Here is a 20,227-nt window from a genome sequence, read left to right on the forward strand (position 1 = left end):
AGAAAACAGGAAATACTTTGTATCAATAGGTAACTTCACATCTGAGCAGACAAGTATCACATGTGGAGTTCCCCAAGGTTCCATCTTGGGACCCCCTCTGTTTAACATTTACATGCTCCCACTGGCACAGATTATAAACAACAACAAAATAAACTATCACAGCTATGCAGATGACACACAAATATATATCACAATGTCACCAGGAGACCGAGGCCCTGTACAGGCTCTTGGTAAATGCATTGAGGAAATCAATGACTGGTTGTGCCACAATTTTCTCCAGCTAAACAAAAACAAACTGAGGTAATAGTCTTTGGCGCCAAAGAAAAACGATTACAGGTCACCAGAGAACTTCCATCTATACATCTAAAAACCACAAACCAGGCGAGAAATTTGGGTGTAGTGATGGATGCAGACCTAAACTTAGAAAAACACATTAAGACAATAACAAAGTCAGCTTACTATCACCTCAAGATTATATCAAGGATAAAAGATCTGATGTCTCAACAGGACCTGGAAAAACTAGTCCATGCATTCATCTTTAGTAGGCTTGATTACTGTAACAGCATCTTTACAGGTCTACCTAAAAAATCAGTCAGACAACTACAGCTCATTCAGAACTCTGCTGCTCGAGTCCTCACTAAGACCAAAACAGTGGACCACATCAGTCCAGCTCTGAGGTCCTTACACTGGCTGCCTGTCCGTCAGAGGATAGACTTTAAAGTTCTGATGCTGGCCTATAAAGCTCTGAATGGTTTAGGACCAAAATACATCAATGACCTCCTGACCCAGTATGAACCTTCCTGATCCCTCAGGTCATCTGGATCCGGTCTTTTATCAGTTCCCAGAGTCAGAACCAGACACGGAGAAGCTGCATTCAGCTTTTATGCTCCTTATATCTGGAACAAACTCCCAGAAAGCCTCAGATCAGCTGAAACACTCAGTTTATTTAAATCCAGGTTGAAGACTCACCTGTTCTCAGCTGCATTTGAATAAAGCACCAAATCCACACTTTAAGCTTAAATTTCAAAACTTACATTTAACTACTGATTTTATCTACTGTTCTGATTTTATCTGTTTTGATTTTATATACTGTTGTTTGTTTGTTTGTTTGTTTGTTTGTTAATTAGTTAGTTAGTTTATTTGCTTGTTTTAATCAATTTTAAATCATGCTTTTTATTTGTTCTTGTTTCTAATGTCTCTGTAAAGCACTTTGAATCACCTTGTTGTTGAATTGTGCTATACAAATAAACTTGCCTTGCCTTGCCTTGCCTTGCCTACGCAAAAGCTGGAGGAACCAAGATGAGGTTGTCTATCCGCACATCCTCTGATGATGTTAGTAACTTCCTCATTTTCGTAATCTCTGTTTAACCTGACCACGTTCACTTGAATGCCACCAAAATACCTCTGAACTGAAACCTACTACAATCTAACAAAACCTTTCGGGTTAAAAGCAGATTCTTTTTTTCCAAACTGTCACATTATTGCTAGTTTGTATTTGTCCCTCTTCAGAGCAACAAAACAGTAGCACTGACTTTTTCCAACCTAATCAAACAGCCAAGCTGGTCCTTGTCAAAGGATCATCGATCCCAGACCCCGGCAGGACTACTGTTACAATACAATTCAGCAACATTTGAGTCATGTGTGAATGATCCTGATGCTGTTGGTTAGTATATTTGTAAATAAATAAATTAAAAAATAGATTATTCTAAAAATAAAAGTCAACTTTGGGCAAAGGAATAGAAACTCATCAGCCAAAGTCTTGGAAAGATGAGGATAAAGGGAATGATACCCCTGAATTCAATTCAATTCAATGTTATTTATATAGCGCCAAATCACAACAAAAGTTGCCTCAAGGCGCTTCATAGATACAGAGAAAAACCCAACAATCATATGACCCCCTATGAGCAAGCACTTTGGTGACAGTGGGAAGGAAAAACTCCCTTTTAACAGGAAGAAACCTCCAGCAGAACCAGGCTCAGGGAGGGGCGGGGCCATCTGCTGTGATTGGTTGGGATAAAAGACATGCTGTGAAAGAGAGACAGAGGTTAATAACAGATATGATTCAATGCAGAGAGGTCTGTTAACACATAGTGAGTGAGAAAGGTGACTGGAAAGGAAAAACTCAGTGCATCATGGGAATCCCCGGCAGCCTACGTCTATTGCAGCATAACTAAGGGAGGATTCAGGGTCACCTGGTCCAGCCCTAACTATATGCTTTAGCAAAAAGGAAAGTTTGAAGCCTAATCTTGAAAGTAGAGATAGTGTCTGTCTCCTGAATCTAAACTGGAAGCTGGTTCCACAGAAGAGGGGCCTGAAAACTGAAGGCTCTGCCTCCCATTCTACTTTTAAATACTCTAGGAACAACAAGTAGGCCTGCAGAGCGAGAGCGAAGTGCTCTAATAGGGTGATATGGTACTACAAGGTCATTAAGATAAGATGGAGCCTGATTATTTAAGACCAATGAAGGGAAGCCAAAACAGGAGAAATCTGCTCTCTCTTCCCTGTCAGCACTCTTGCTGCAGCATTTTGGATTAGCTGAAGGCTTTTCAGGGAGTTTTTAGGACTTCCTGATAATAATGAATTACAGTCGTCCAGCCTGGAAGTAATAAATGCATGAACTAGTTTTTCAGCGTCACTCTGAGACAGAATAAAATACAATACTTTTATATTGCATTTTTGTTTTTTACAGTGATGTTAGTTAAGTCTCATTAAGCCTAAAGAGAAGGATTTCCACCCGTGCATGGAAGGAGTCAAGTGTGGATCTTACTGTGGGGATACTGCTCTCTCATTGGATGACATCTCAGAGACTAAAACATACTTTGTATTAATATCGTCTTAAGTCCAGTTTTCCTCAGTTAGCCAGTGAGGAGCATATCTTACATAAGATGCTATAATCAATAAGAGTTGATTATCATGGACAGTGTTTATTGATGTCATACTGCAAGGGTGAAAGGAACGTTTCTGCATTCAGATTTCCAAGTAATACCAGAGTAGCTGAGCCCTGCTAGCCATGAGAATTATGATATTCCTGCATTCATGTTTCAGGTCAACACTATATACACCCTCTAATTAAACCTTAAATTTTATATTGACGATGTGGCACTTCCTGACTCGGCACTGAAAGTAGGCATTTGTAAAGACGTCACCTCAAAGTTGTTAAATGACAGTTTCACCATTCATGATGGATCATTATTCATCAATTGCTTCATAATGGGCAAAGTCTGTGAAGTGCCTCCTTCGGTGTATGCAAATCAGATCTGCTTTAATCACACTGTGATAAAGTAATGGCTTAGTGGAAGGCTCTCACTAAAGCCTTGCCAGTAGCTCAGTGCAGAGGGCCAAAGGATGTGCTGGGAGGCTGTCACTGCACCAAACAGGTGGCGTCTAAAAACAAGAGGAAACGAGGGGGAAAACAGACGGCCAATTATTTGACGCTGACCCAAAACATCCAATCAATTTGTAAAGAATTTTGTGGTGTTTTAAACCTTTTTTTTAAGGTTCATGGCTAATAAGGACCATTCTGAAATTATTGATGATGCTTTAATTTGTCTAGTAAAACGCTCTAAACCTTGACCTGCAATTTTCTGACCTCATGTGAGGCATGATAGCATAGTTCTGTGACTCCCCCAATATAATAAAACCATGCCAGCTTCAGGTGATCATCTTGTGCACATTAGACCTGTGGCTGCTATTAGTCTGCTGTTCTGACCACTTCCCTATCTTGTGCGATGTTAGGATCCAAATTTGAGGGTAACAATAATCAACTTCTCCGAGAACTGAACCGACTTTGATGTTGGGGTTAATCACCTGTGGCGAGAGCTGGATTTCCAGCTACGACCCAGTCGCGCAAAAGAGGTTTCAGTACAGAGTTTCCGAGCATAAACACAGCACATCAGGTCGGAGGGCGACAGCACAACAGCACATAAAGTCCATACCAACACCATCTTCACTCACAAACCATATTGGCCCAGTATGGCCTAGGATGGTGACTGCATCTGCTGCGTATCGGGTGGAGGTAGAGGACTTGTCTCGGGTGCAATCTGGTGGTGCAATCTGGATGAATGGCCGATTATACCTGGACCCACCACACCAACAGCCTGGTAAGAGCGGCTGCACCTCCTCCGTGTCCTGAGGAGGAATAACTTGGACTAGAAGCTCCTGCTGACCTTCTACTGCTCCTCAGGGGAGAGCGTGCTCTCCTCCTGCTGTGGCCACTACTGAGAACAGGGCAGAGGGTAATTAACACCGCCCAAAAAACAATGGCTGCCATCTCCTGTCTCAGAAAAACCAAGGCCATCACAGGATACCCCTCGCACCCCACCCACCAACTGTTTGACCCGCTGCCCTCAGTCAGGTTCCACACCTCCAGACTCACTAACAGCCTCTTCCCCGGGTCATTCGGACTGTGGACAAACACTATCCCCCCAAACCCCACCCACCCCACCAAGCTGAGCTGCGGTCTAAGTAACCCTCATCACTCAGCTCACACACGGACTCAGACCAAGGCTTTTCTTTGCAGCCTGTTCTCGAATGCGTGCCGTTCTCTTCTTTTGTATATTTCTCCTGTTTACTTTTCATTCCTGCTGTCCACTATTTATATTTTATTCACACAGTTGGTGTGGAACGCTGACAATTGTATATGGACAATGACAATAAAGGGCTATTCTATTCTATTCTATTCTATTCTATTCTATTCTAAGCCCTCACAACAATCATGCTGGTTTTGTTCTACAATAATACTGACCAACAGAAGTTTGAAGCCTAATATCTGGGCATTAGCATATGTACATAGGTCACAAAGAACTTGTGCTGCGGGACTGAAAGTACTGACTTTACCTTACTGTACAACCAGATTAAGTTGAACTTCCCTCGGACAGCTTTAACCAAACTTACAGCCAAATGTTGATATTACAGAGTCTGTAGGCCTCACCACTGGCACTGATGCTGAGGTTGTATCTGCTTGTAATGATGCAGCTGAAAAATCAATGATGCAGTGAATCATGCTGATGGTACGGGCAATGACTGACTAACTCCTGTTGAGGTTTAAATTTATCATCTTAAATGTTAATATGCTGATCACATTGCTTTATATAAGAAAGGCCTAACTCTGAGTACACTCTGTGCCAAAAAGTGCTGATGGGAAACTGCATGCTTTTGCAGCTAGAAAGTGAAACCAACTAGGCTGTTTGATCGAAACTTAAAGTGTGGTGTGACGTAGACGTAAAATAAAGATCATTTTTTAAAGTAAAAAGACCACTTTTGAGCCGTGTCTTTCTTGGCCCTAAAGAATCCAAAAGAACCGGAATTTAACACTACACAACAAGGTTTCAAAATGTATTAGTAAGACAGGCAAACTTCAAGATGTCTAACTGTAAGCCAGCGATTACTTCCTGTGAATCTGCTGCAGCAAAAGCTGTATCACTTGGAGGGTATTTAAATAGACAGGATGAAGGAGTAATGTTGCCGAACACATCTCTGATAGAAAAGGGTCTATGTAAGAAACACTATGTAGGGGACACAATGTTGTCAGGTTTACGTCTTCACCAGCCGGACAGCATGTAGCTGGAAATAAAAATAGTTTTTGGCTTTTTCAAATTATTCCTGTATTTTCTGCCACCAATGTGTTTACAAGACTTTTAGGCACAGAAAAAAAAATTAAAAATCAGATTATTTAATTATTTAACTGCTACTATGAGTCCACACAGGTGTGATAGACCTCTGAGATGCTAGCTTTACCGGCACAGTAGACATTAGATTCATTTTCGTTAATTATGCTAAGAACTTCCATACAAAAGCTTTTATTAGCTGTTTATATGGTAACATATAATCCCGGTCTGACACCTGGTAGTTCGTGGTGCCCTCATCTATTTTTGTTTGTTAAAGGTGGTCAGCAAACAGGTTTCAGGTGCATGACTGCCACCTTCCAGCAGTAGTAATGTACTGCATTCTATTAGGTACTGACAAAAAATGAAGGAAAATATATATTTTACACAATAAATAGTAACATTTATGTAATAAAAAGAAAATCCCGCCTATCTAGATTTAAACTAGTCTGCATGACCTGATATCAGAATCAGAATCAGCAAAGACTCTGTCATCCGCGTTCATTTGACCAATCATCGGGCTTTTTAATTTACTTTTTGTCATCGTTTTTCTAAGCTGCTCAAAATAAATCAGATATTTTTCTGAAATTTAGATTCACTGTTTCACTTCTACCAGGCAACGTTTAAAACAGAAAACAACCATCTGTTTCACAGTTAAAAACTGTTAACATGGGTCTGCAATAATCAACAGCAGGTCTAGTTAGGCTACAGAAGCAAAACAACAGTGAGTTATGATTTCTTTAAAATAAAGTTCTTAAGAAAAATAATATTTTTATTTAAAATGATTTATAACATTATTAATTGCCAATAATATTAAAATCACACAACTAAAACATTTGGGTCACATGTTTACCTTTCTGTCTTACTTTTACTTTGTGCTGTGAAGCTTCAGTGATTATAAGTTAACCAATTCAAACATTTGAGTTGGTTTGTAACACATGACAGCAGTAAGCTTCAGCCCAAATGATGGCATAGAGTCTGTTTTGTATTGTGTGCTATAGTGACATGGGGATATGATATATTAATTATTCTTTCTGAGTTAGCTGGCTGCCGCTCCAGTCCTTTCTGGTTCGGGTGAAAGCGGAGGCTGAGGATAAATGCAGAGGCCAATAAAATGGACTGAACCATCTGCTGTGACCACGCAGGGGGGAACGGGGTTCTTCTCAAATTATGGTTCGCTATCATCTCTGTGGTTTTCACCTTTGGTGTACACATGGTTCATTCGCTTGCAGGTCAGTTCGCTGAGTTGTGTTTTGTTAAGTTGACCTCTTTTATGGGCTCACCTGGTTCTTAAAACAGCTTGTTTTTGTCATTTTTGTAATAATTTTGTCTTTTTGGGGGTATAAAAAAAACCCTTTTTGTTTTTGAAGATTACGGCTGTATGTTCTGTTAGTGCCCTTCATCACACATGAACACTTCTTTGCGTTCTCTCCATGAATCCTATTTGTTGAGGTAAAACGTTGTGCAGTATAGCACCTTTGGACACACCAGGTCACAGGGAATTGGTACACTTTGTTTGTATCTGTTACGCAGAGAGGCGCGGTAAGGGAAACATCAGACTTCACTCTATCTTAACTGAAGTAATTGGTTTACTGTCTCTTGCCAACATCGTGCACATACAGACAGCAACTTCTCAAAATGGCCCCCAATCCATTTCCTGCTCCCTTTAAATACTCTGAAGACCACGCCTTCTCAATACAGACTGGCCTATAAAAGAGCTGCAATGGCCACCACAGAGGTAACCTGCAAAACACTTTGTTACATGAATGCTTCCCAGCAGTATCATGGACTTTCTCTGCTTCTTGAGGGCAGATTAAATAAAAAGTTTGGAATATTTCACACCAATTGCAAATAAAGATGCCATTTTTTTCAAACATCTCGGCTCATCAGTTACAATTTCGTAAGTCTACAAAACTCTGAATTCTCTGCAAAGAACAAAATGCAAAACGCTTCTGAAGGTTGCGACTCCGACAACGTTAAGAAAATAACTAAAGGTAAGCCTTTGCATTGCAGAGCTGGACTGGTTGATTTTCTCAGTGGCTCTTTTGTGAAAACAAGATGAACAAATACAAAAGAGCTCGGACCTTCTCGTGGTGTAATTTACAAATCTGTAATATTAGTAATATTAGCTGAGTGAATTCCAGTTTGATGTTGCTTTGCTGTAAAATCTGGACTCCATTTAAAAAAATAATTTACAAGGTAAATTTGGTAATGAGTAAAGCAATAACAGATAAAAACGTCCCAGCGACTACGCTTTTTCTTTTCATTGCACCCTGTTATTCTGTGTGATTCAGAGGAAAGCACAAACTCTGCTCGTTTCCCCAATTTTTGTCAAGTGTTACCAGGTGTTGGTTGAGACGTATTCTGGGTAGGACAACCGAATGTCTATGCTTAAAATTAGCCCTTTATTGTGCGTGTTTTTCATGTAGAATGAGTCAGAGCAAAGAAAAGACAGATTTAACTCTGTATACACCGTCCTCTAACTGCAAAGAGCTGAAAAGAAATGTGGGCAGTTTAGCCGAAGTGAGAAAACCATTGATTTTCACATGTTTGCATGAACCTGTATTCAAAATCTATGAATACTGCATTTCCAGGATTGAATGCCTACAAATCTGTGGATCACGTGCGAGCTGTCGGGAACGCCACAAGTGTCACGTCAAAAGAGAAAGGAGACTGAGATAAAAAGCCAAACAGATTTGCAGCCATTCAGTACAGTGAATGTGACTGGCTGACCTTTTGTGTGTCCTCTCACAGGCCTTCAGGAGTGAGTTCTTCCACGGACACTCCTGTGAACAGAAACAATGGCAGAAGCTGAGCACAAAAAATGTCATTTTCTCCCACTGCCATCTTTCACATCCCAATTCATTCTAATGTTAGAAACTAACTGTACCAACTCATATCCATAATAAAGGAAAACCTGAGATTTTCTTAATGACAAAGACAAACGTAAGAAGTAGAACATCATTTCAGATGCGTGTGAAAGCCAAAGGAGATCCTTTGATTAAAATTCCTTTCTGATGTTTTGGAAGCACTTGACCTTCAATTGGTGTAGTGAGCTCCAGCACAACATTCACTTAGCTCACCGATGCCTCGATCAATTCTCGACAGGTTCAAAAGACTCCGAGTCAGCCTTTCATCAGAGTTCATTCAGCCGCCTCCCTTAATGACACCTTGAGAAATTCCTCAATAAAGCTGCAAACAGACTCTGCTCTTCTTTCTACAGCTGCTGCAGGCCACACAGTCAAGTGTATGATGAAGACTGCATTTCAGATTTATTATGGGGAGAATGAGAGAGGTCGATAATGTACGGCCGAGCTTTTATTCACAAATTAGAGAAGCTGGGTAAGCGGTGTACTAACCGTGTGTGCAATTAAAATGAGCTTTCCAGTGTTCTACAAATAAGTTGAGTTCCCAGTCGTCTACTGAAAGCATTAACGTCTCGGTCACACAGGCGTAGAGATGGGTTGCCATCAGATACTAGGGAAAAACGAGTATTTCCTAACCTGTTGCTAAGCCCCTGTAACACAGACTGGTAACCACTGATTACAGAGTGCTGAAACAAAAACTCCATGCACTTCCTTTGGTTGCTGGCAGATTGCAGCAATTGTCCACAGACTTGAAAGACGGTGAGCGGTCTGCAAACACTTGTAAGCTGCTTGCTAAGAAACTGTGATATTGTAGAGTGCAACGCAAACCAGAAACTGACTTCACCTTTAAAGTAAAAGTTGTGCCGTGTGCTAAAACCAGCTTGTTTCTAAAGGTGCCACTTTTACAAAGCAGATAATTTGGCAATTTCCACGCAAACTATAGGAAACACCTATAATCTGCTAATGACCAAAGCAATCAAAAGGAGGTCTTTGCAACCTACTTGGCCCAGCAGCCTTCACCAGCCAGTTGGGAAAAAGACATTTCTGTTGGTTGCCAGGGGTTAAACCACTGGTCTGTAGGCCAAAGTCACTGAGACCTACGACTCAACTAACAAGAAAAACATCAACGGGCAATGTCAAACGCAATGCCTGCTGCCTGGGTCTGCATACTGTTTCAGCTTGTTCAGGCAAATTTATTTAATAGTGTAAAATGTCATCAGCACTATGACCTGGCTTTGGGCGGCTTTGGCAGAGTGCCCGTGAACATCCGCACAGAAAGCATTTATTCTTCTGGGTTTTCCTCCGCATACATTAGTTGCACATCCATCCATTAGTGTTTCCCTTGATGGCTGCAGCAACACTTTCCTTGTCGACCAATAGAGGCTACTTCAAACTATAATGGCATGAAAATAAATCTTTCCACCGGGTCTGTTTAACGTTCACGAACATGAAACTTTCATGAACAAACGATTACATCAGGGAAGTGAAAACCAATATTGCTGACAGCTGCGCATCCATCAGTGGTTTTGGACTTTACAGACATGTTTTCTCGGGTCTTTTTGGGTCGCATTAGAGTTTCTGTTTTCAGTTGCATTGTGTAAATTAGCATTGGCGAGTGACCGCTCTACATCCAGAACTTGTTTGCAGCAAGCCTTGCTCTGAGGCTACTGTCGAGGGTTTCCAGGATGTTTGCTTGCCTTGGATTCTTGGCACAACTACAGAAAAGTGTGTAAGAGAAATCTTTGGGTTATATTTTGCACACTCGCTGTGACAATGATGTCCACATACCGTGTTTTTCCATTTGATTCTCTGTGAAAGTTGGCTGGCCTTTTCCTGACATGAATGATAAAAACTACTCGGTGCCTCGGTGAGGCAACAGAGAACTTTGCTGCGAACACCAGCTCTCCTTTTCCCCCATTAGACAACGTTTAGTTTGAATGTCACGCCACTCTTCGATTTGGGTTAAAGGCCAGAAATGAAGTTTTTTCTCACCTAACGTTGCTAAACTTGCTTCGGAGCTGCCCCTTGAAGTGACAGCACTAATAATAAGAGTGCCACAAAGCAGTGGCCATTATACATATTAAAGCAGATAGAATGAGGACAAGACGCAGTACAAATCCTGTATATTCAGGATCAAAACAGAAACAGTCTTTTTTTTTCCCATCACAGCTAAAAATAATGCTCGGTCCATTATTGAACCAAGTATAACAGGAAACAAACAGTCCTTTTAAGCCCCTGTAGAACCACTCGTCTATTTTATATTTCAAGAGAGCTAAATGAACTTTGCTGACTTTGTATTCTTTAAGAAAGCATCGAGTGGAGGTCAGCAGTGGCATGCTTTCTCTGTTCCCCTTTCCCTTTAAAGACAATGACCTGACCAGCAGGGCAGCTTGGCTGGAGATGAGAAAGTAGTTATTTCCAGCAGCCTCCTCATTTATTTGTGTACGTGTTTTAAGAGACCCAAAGCAGCAAGCCGAATGCCTGGGTACCATGCTGATAAAGCAAGAAGGGTACTTTGCACTTTACGCAGGGCCCCTCGGTGACTACAGAGGAAGTATGGGGCTGGGGGGCACTCGGACAGGGGGATAAGGGCTCTAAGCCAGACGGATACACTCGGGTGGATAACATGTCTTTAATGCTACTGATGGACTGCCCAACTGGCGCCCTGGATAGCTGGCAACACGCCCAGCGTTCTTCCACTGGCTGAGCTGCTGTATAGCTTGGATGACTGTTGGGAGACAGAAAGGGAAAGTCAGGGGTGACAGACAGGCAGACCGCAGACAGAGGCCAAAGGCAAAGACAGACTGCAGACGAGGGGAATCGATGACAAACCGGGTGGAGGCCACTGATTCGCACAGAGGTTATTGCTCGTATGTGAGTATTCAGCTCACACAAAAGTATATCTCGTGTCAGGTATGTTTTATATCGATGCAACGCAGCAGTCGGTGTGCCAATATACCTTTAGATATTTCTGTGTACAGGTGGGAGTTCAATCCAACCAAACCTCTGATGATGTGCGACAGAGCAGGCTGGCTGATAAAATATACAAAAGAGTCAAAATAAAAGTCAAAATCATCAGGATACTGTATCTACATGTAAAGGTGAAGTTTTTGATCAGCGACATGGTCTCTGATGCTTAGCCATTCCACATGACTTCATACCCTTCTAGCCACTGAACTGCCCAATGCAAAGCTCTGCTGACTGTCCTCAGTTGCTGCACAGCTGTAAGCCACTTTTCAATGCACCTTAGCATCAGAGAAGCTTGAACCCGTTCCTGGAAAGAAGGACATGTGGAATACCCTATTTACTGCTGCTACAATGGATACTAATGGTATTTTTACATGGAAGCATCTTCTACCGCCCAATCCACCCTTTTCCCCACCCAACTTTATCACAGCAGCAAACAAACTCCATGCTCCTGATTTCCATTAAAGATCCTGCACAAAATCAGCCTGTTAGAAGAGGCTAAAGGAAGCTACACGATCACTCAGCTGCCAGGGCTCGCACTTAATGTGCTCAGTCGGCCTTGAGCTGCAGTCTGAAATAACAAATCGGAGACAAATTGGAGGGAAAATATAGGTTTCAGGGCTTTGAATGCCATGTATCAATTGCCTCGGCTCGAGTGAAACAAGAACCAGTAAGGCTTACTGAAAGCTGAAATGTCAAACATTTCAGCTTTCAGCAAAAATATGAGTTTGTTATGGTGCAACACTTATCTTCTGTCTCTGCTTCTGCTTAACAGCCAGCATCACAGTACTACTGACAGTACTGACGTACTACTGGACAGAGTGAACAGCTGAAGTAAATCAGCATATCATGACGCACACTCCATTTTTATATAGCATGGGGAATTTTTTCATGATTAACTACCCATTCCTTAATTTTCCCTAAACCACTTATTTATAGAGAAACTGACCTTAAAATGATCACCGAGCAATTTGAATGCATGTAGATATTTAACACATTTCACAATCTGATCATTTTCACTGTCGAAAGGCTTCTGCTGCATTCAAAGGTCTGAATTTGTTCCATTTTTGTGTATTTACATATTGCCAATATTAAGCACATATTTTTTCTGCTGCTGTGAAAAGCCGGGAGTTCACTGTTCTCGACGGCTCTAGTGACCCTTGACCTCCCGGCTAGCTATCGAGCGGGTGGGTAACAGACGTCTCTGAAAACGTCGGCGTGCTTTTACAAATATGTGGTGTCTTAATAATCCGAGCAGATAGTTCACACAGAAGTTCACACAGCTACACCCTCGCCTGAAAATATCTTAAAAGTTTATTTTGTTACCCAGAAAGATTAATAAGAGTAATATTAAAACCAAGTAGCTGCCGCCAGTGTTGGAAACTGAGCTGGGCAGCGCTATGAATTCTGGGATAGGTTGGGCCACGAAGGATACACCCGACCCATCCTTCAAATCTGGGCGCATTTGTGGGCCACATTTGGAGGAGTCTTCGAAATTGGACAGTCCTCGTGACGTAATCGGCCTACAAATGCAGCCTCCAAAGGATGCGGCCTCTGAATTTGGACACAGCTTCGATACCGGACACAGCTTCTTCTTTGGTGTTTAACGGCAGCTGGCATCCTTGTACATGCAGTGCTGCCATCTTCTGTTTCAGTACGTTATTACACTCTTAAATCCTACTACTTATTCCTGCCTCTTTTGGGATCTTACAAAGCTTCAAACGACGCGTCGACTATTAAATTAGTCGTCGATGATTTTGATAGTGGACGTAATGGTGACAGTCCTATTATACATACGTAGCTTTTTTATGTCTACTTCAGTACTTGTGCGTGGTGAAAGCTAGTAGCTACTACTAAAGCCACTGGATGTAACTTCTACAAATGATTAGTAAGACTGAAAACCTGATGCCAAAGAATACTACAACCTTTAAAAAAGTTCCTTTGAATTTTGAGGTCTAAGTGTTCTACTAGTCTACAATAACCATGCACAGTGACTTGAGGGTGTAGATACTGTCTGCTCAGCAGTCTTTAGCTTCCCTGACGAATTTGATGTTATTTTCCTCTTATAGAAAAACCGCTGCACGCCGTGTCTTTAACATATTCTGGTTTCAGCTTCCACAACGATAAACCACAGGCCAGAAGGTTCAAAGACCCTTAGACAGCCTATTTCACATTAGTTTAGTGCAGCATAAGTGCTGTTGGTGGTATTTTATAGTGGGTTTTTTTCATTTAAGCACTGATTAGTTATTATGGTGAAATATATTTCAGGTGAGATTGAAGTAATGACAGGAAGAGATTCTTAGTTTGTGGTTTTGGCGCTTCCCTTCATGGGCGGGACCACACTCCAATAACTCCCGTCTCTCCAGAATGTAAACAGGGCATGTTTAGGAATGAATCCGATGATACCTGCTGCTCCACATGCCAACACGCAGCTTCCGTTGAAATTATTTGCTTATGACCGTCCAGTCGGCAGGAAACTTTATTTAAATTGGGAAGAATAAATATACTACATACAGTCAGCTCTAACAGGACGGACTGTTTATAGTTGGAGGGCTCTTAAGGAAGTCAAGCTGTGTTTAGATTAGAAGACGTTTCGACTGCACAGTTATTTAATAAATAAACAACGGCGGTTCAGGGTCTTAAATTCTGTTTTGTGTTTGCTTCAACATCCTTTAAGTGGTCTGGTTAAGCATTTACCATATATTATAATAAAGTCCCATCCCAGTATAGATCAGGCACGTGTTTGTATTTGTGTCAAACTGCAGTTTCATCTTAGGTAAAGCAGTGCAGTTCTTTTTTATTTCTTACTAAAAAACAAACCACAAACAAGAGTCATGTTAAAATGATGATATCTTTATAATTTTATAAGATATTTCAATATTTCATTTGTGTGCATCTGGAGAAAAACTGAATGTGATGAAACAGTGGTCAGATGGCTAACGGTGAGGGAATCTTGCAATGTTAAGACAACAGCACAGCACATATTGAAAAGGTGTTAGTGACAGTGTAGGAAAACAGATGCATCACAGGGTTTAAAATATGCTAAATATTAACTTAAAGTTTGCAATTACTTTGTGGAAAAGATATGCATATAAGCTCCAGTCACAGGTGGAGTACTCGTGAACACCACCAAATGCTAGACTGTACTGTCTGGTTGGGGAAGTCACTGCCCCTTGCTAATTCCCTCTCTGATACTGTAAGCAACTTAGGTGTTTTCCTGGACAGTTCTTTTAAGCTTGATAAACAAGTGTCCTCCGTAGAAAAATCTAGTTTTTACCAACTAAGTCAAATCTCTAAGGCTAAGCCTTACATACCGCGCAAGGATCTTGAAAAACGTATCCATGCCTTTGTTACTCCTAGATTACACTACTGCAACCCCCGTTACTTCAGCCTCCAATCTGTCCTTCTTCATAGACTGCAGCTCGTGCAAAAGGCTGCGGCAAGCCTCTTAATGTGAACTGGAAGGTTTGATTCTATCACTCCACTTCTTGCCAACCTACATTGGCTTCCCATCAAACACCGTATTGTTTTTAACATTTTATTGCTTACTTTTAAAATCATAAACAATATTGTGCCTAGCTACCTTATTGCACTCCTCAGCCTGTATACCCCTAGGAGAACGCTAAAATCATCGGACCAATTCCTCTTGGTGCAACCTAGGTCCCAGTGGGTGATCGTAGCTCAATAGTTGGCAGATCGTCTTGTAATCGGAAGGTTGCCGGTTCGAGCCCCGGCTAGGACAGTCTCGGTCGTTGAGTCCTTGGGCAAGACACTTCACCCGTTGCCTACTGGTGGTGGTCAGAGGGCCCGGTGGCGCCAGTGTCCGGCAGCCTCGTCTCTGTCAGTGCGCCCCAGGGTGGCTGTGGCTACAATGTAGCTGCCATCACCAGTGTGTGGATGACTGGATGTGTAAAGCGCTTTAGGGTCCTTAGGGACTAGTAAAGCGCTATACAAATAAAGGCTATTTACCATTTACCAGCTGAAGACCAGAGGTGGCCGTGCCTTTGCTTTAGCCACACCCAACCTCAACCTTCCAGCTGCTATTCTTGCATCTGAATCTATCCAATCTTTTCAGTCGCGATTGAAAACATATTTATTTAACCCAGCATTTTCGGATAGTTAGTGTTTGCACTTTGCAACCGCACCTCTATGTAATTTTGATTTATATTATTGTACCGCTGGAATAACCTTCCAGTTGATATTTATGTGTATGAATTGATTTAATTCTTAAATTATGTTCTGATACTTATTGATTTAGCTTACTGGTTAATTAGTGCCTTCCACCTGTCAGTGTATTTTGTACTTTGCTATATGTAATTTAATTTTAATTTATTGTACTATTGAGAAGCACTTTGGTTTTTAAATGTGCTATATAAATAAAGTTGTATTGTATTGTATTTGTTTCTGCAAAACTTTGCTTTTATTTATCACTGGTGAAAAATAAAAGCTACGTTTTAGCTCAGGAGGTGGCACCATATTGGAGATGTCCAACAATCACTCCGCCCTCCTTCACCTGCCCTCCACCCTCTGCAAACATGTGAAAACGGAGCCTTTACACATAGAAGCATTATAAAAAAAGTTTGACTTTGAAAAAACGTCTATGACGAGGATGTCCTACTGACAACAACGCTAGACTTAAAAAAAAAAAAGTCACCTGGCGCCTTCAGTGGTTTTGTGCAAAAATAGGCGACGTCACTCCGGAGTCACTTCGCGTAGCAGGATATGCAAACTGGATTGGTTTTGGTGTTTGGACGCATCGTTTCATTGCCTAAAGAAAGACTTGAAATATTTTTGCATTATTTCTTTTCATTGAAAAACTACAAGAACACGACCACTGACAAATATGCAACAGTTGGAATTCTGTTCCTTCTACAAGTCGGGCTCGTTTCTCCCGAACCGAGCCTTGCAGGCTGCAGCCGCTAACAATCGGCATTAACTACGGTGGTAATGTTAGGGTTATGCTTGAATTTGAAAGCTGCCTTACTCCTAGAACGAGGCCTTGGAGGAAGAGGACAAATGGGTCCCCGGAGTTTGATAAACACACTGTATACTGGAAGGATCCCAGCTGGCTCTGCACTGCCATGTTTTCATCAGTATAGCATATGCTAACTGCAGGCAGCAGAGTGACAGCCCACTAGCAGATTGCAATGCTTACTATTTATTGGAAGACTCACATGGGCTTAATGGAATAAATGGGGCCGGGACCTATTGTTGCCATTGTTACTGCCGGGGTTACGGCATGTAGCCGGGACCAGTGTCTGCTGGTCGGTCGGTGCAGCTGAGAGGCAGTCCCAGAGCCACGGGAGTGGCCCAGCCCAGATGGTCGTCCTATACAGCCCGGAGACTCAATACCTTTCCTTCCCCCTCCCTCACAGACCAGATGGAGACCATTACAGTGGCCTGAAAGGCCTCAGAGAGAAGGACTGAGTGAAAGTGCGAGGAAGAGGTGGGGTCGGTGGCGATGGGGTGTCTCGGCTTTCCAAAAATCTCTAATTACCGCAATTGTTGAAATCTTTTCAGCCTGCTTTTTTCTTGCTTTTCTGATACAAAATGCTCCTTCCCAACATGCACTGCAAGCCCTCCTGAGAATTCCTATAAAAGGCCAGACTGACTCACATAAGACAGAGAGAAATAGGAGAAACTAGAAAAGGAAAGCAGAGGAGAAAAAAGCACATTAAAGATATGCAAATCTGACTGTCTGGGGTGAGGAGTATTAACCAGCGTTAGTAGGATAGCTGCCTCTATTTTTAGTGTGTGTGTGTGTGTGTGTGTGTGTGTGTGTCTGCTGAGGTGTGTGATGACTTCCTTAAGCCTGGGCTTTCATGTTCGAGTAAGACAGTCTGGGCGTCGAGATATGTCGGCAGAAATATTCTGCCTAATTGAGACACTTCACAAATGAAGCTGTCAAACGGAGGCTTCAAACAGAATACACAGCAGCAGTTAAAAGAGAATTTCTAGGACAGCAGCGTGAAAGAGTGTCTCTTTCTCTCTACAGAAGTACAGTGCATTAAATGATTACAGGTTGGCTTCGGGACAATCAGAGTTGCCAAAGATTTTTTAAAAAGCCTTTGATGGGAGTCAAAAATAGCAGCAATGCCAATCATATCTTCAGAAAGTCAAAATAAATAAGTCAACGGGAGGGACACGTCCGTCTCATTTAGTTTGTACCGCCGTCTGAAATTACCCAAGGCCGACGCAAAGCCACCCGACTCAGACATGTAGCGTACTCACGTGTCTGCACATACGGACAATATGGTTCCAAAACTGCTCCCCTCTCCGCCCACTCTCCTCCCCATACAAAGGATCCTCGCTAGTTCAATCAATGGCGGGCAGCAAGCTGCCTTTGGGCACAACAATCACCAGCAGTTTGAGAGCTTACTGCAGGAAGAGTCTTAGAACAATTCAAATTAACAGAACATAATTTAACCAGTGAAAAAATTCCAATCTATCCCAGCTGTCATTGGTCCCGAGGCTGGCTACCCTGAACAGGATACCGCTCCATCACAGGACTTGTGCACTTACTAGCTTTACTGTATTACTTCAACATTCTCAGTATACTGTCACTCGACATAAAGCCTGACTGGTTTAAAACTGATGTCAATACTGATTTTTCATGATGTAAAAGTCCAATATTCGTATATTAAATTTGTTTTTTCAGATACACGACACATAAACATACGTCCCATTTGCTATCATTAGCCTACATTAGCTAACATTTGCTACAGGTACGTGTTGTTATTAATTCACTTTTGTTTTTACTTTATAATTTTTTTACTTTATAATCTGTACAACCCTGTTTGGATCAGCTGGTCGTTGGGTTTATCACAGTTGCAGAGTGTCCTCTGGTCGACACACTAAGCAACATTAATAATAATAATAATAATAACATTGATGAAGGTGTTTCTCCAGTCTCTTCTTTACAGCTTAATTTTCATTTATCAGCTGTTATAAATGCCAACACTGACGTTTAAATCAGTTAGTCTCTAATTCCTCATAGGAATCAGTGGCATCACTTATTTTATACGTCTACACGGACCCACAAACATCCATATAAAGAATTTTATAAATGAAGAATTAAGTATGCAATAAAATATAAAACATTCTTTTACAATTATATTAATTAATTCTATTTAGTGATATCTACTTATTAAGACATTAACAAAGTAATTTATTATTACTCAATACACTATTAGTCTATAAATAAACAGTTCAACTTGAAAAACTTCATAAAAACTTTATTTAAAAGAAATTCAACTACAAAATTAAAAATCACATCTTCGAAATACTTTTTTAAAATTGCAATTTAAAAAGAGAAATAAGTAAATGGATCCAAAAATCGCATCAGGAATACAAATTTGGTTTTCTGGAATTTAAACTGCAGATTCCGTACTTCCTTTCTGTGACTCTTGTAGTCCTCGGAGAAAAATGAGAATTTGCCACAGATTGCTTTTTCACTGGTTAGAGACCCAGGATGGCCCCGGGATTGATCTACGCTGCTGTTTGCTCCATTAACTTCGCCCTGCTACGGAGTTTAAAAGTGTTTGTGCTGAACTGAACAATTTGCCTTAAATCCTTCAAGTGTGCACTAGTGGAGTCATCCTAACCACCTGCAGAGGGTAAAGTGCTAACTTGGCTAATGCTGCCATCACTGCATGGTGGCTGCTGAAAACACTCGTGTAGGTAAAGTTACTTTATGATCCTTCAGAGTTTAAAAGAATTGATTCAGAGTGATCGTCGAGACTAGAGACGACACTATGCATTTATTTTAACTAACATCTGAGTTCCTGTAATACCGACGGCAATAACATCAGGTTACTATGACAGCCTGTATCATGGTAACAAGCTCTATGACCTCACTACTGAAGCACACACCATTTGACTCAAGAGAGTCCAATACACACTCAGTGCATAAATGTTTATACACTGTGGTTTGAACAACTTCATACTGGGAATATGACATATATGTTACAGAAATATACCTCCTGCACAGGTGATTCCATCAGTCACTTAAACTGGCACCAGTAAGCACATATACATGTAGGCAGAATGAATAACTTGGGCTTCATTTTCGATATCTGCAGGTCGTTTAGGCAATGACTAAGTATACTCTGGTTCATGTCATCCTGCCATACGTCCAATTAATGTCGTTATCAAAGCTGAAATGTGCCATTTGGTGCAAGAGCACATTTCTCCACAACTCTTCAGGTAAATGGACTGGTTCTTATATAGCGCTTTTCTACTCTTCTGAGCACTCAAAGCGCTTTACACAACTTGTGCATTCACCCATTCACACCAGCACATTTTTCTAGGTGCTTTCTAAGTAACATTGACACACAGTCATACTCTGATGGATGCATCGGAGAGCACTTTGGGGATAGTATCTTGCCTAAGGATATTTGGCATGCAGACTAGGGGAAGCCAGGAATCGAACCACCAACTTTCTGATCAGTAGATGACCTGCTCTACCGCCTGAGCTACAGCCACAAGTGAAGAATGCCAAGCTAGGATGACTGAGGTTACTCCATCAAGGAAGTCGCACACGCTGCTGAAATCCATTCTTTTCTATTGATTGTGCTGTGCAAGCAAGGCGCAAGTGTGTTGGCGAGGAGCACTTACACAACTGGGTTGAACTTTGACTCCTGCGTGGTGTGACATACATTCGTGCAATTCATTTTAAAGAGGGTCGAGGTGCAGGCAAGAAGCTGTGTGCATGCATGCATATGCCCACAGTGTTTTATGCAAAAATGGCAACCACAGCGAGGAAGAATAAATTTAATAGGAATCTAATAA

At 41.5% G+C, this 20,227-nt stretch overlaps 1 long non-coding RNA gene across 1 annotated transcript in view; it reads right to left on the reverse strand.

Annotated features, from left to right (window-relative positions):
- Positions 1 to 20,227, reverse strand: part of LOC146618203 (uncharacterized) — a 119,967-nt gene that overhangs the window by 28,512 nt on the left and 71,228 nt on the right. The window contains exon 3 of the long non-coding RNA XR_014906791.1: positions 8,337 to 8,389. This is a non-coding gene — a long non-coding RNA (uncharacterized LOC146618203). The remainder of the gene's footprint in view (positions 1 to 8,336; positions 8,390 to 20,227) is intronic.

The sequence above is a fragment of the Diplotaxodon limnothrissa genome, linkage group LG14 (assembly GCF_057381915.1).
Source record: "Diplotaxodon limnothrissa isolate DT_005_m linkage group LG14, D_limnothrissa_male_GT1.1, whole genome shotgun sequence".
In the NCBI taxonomy this organism is placed as follows: Eukaryota; Metazoa; Chordata; class Actinopteri; order Cichliformes; family Cichlidae; genus Diplotaxodon; species Diplotaxodon limnothrissa.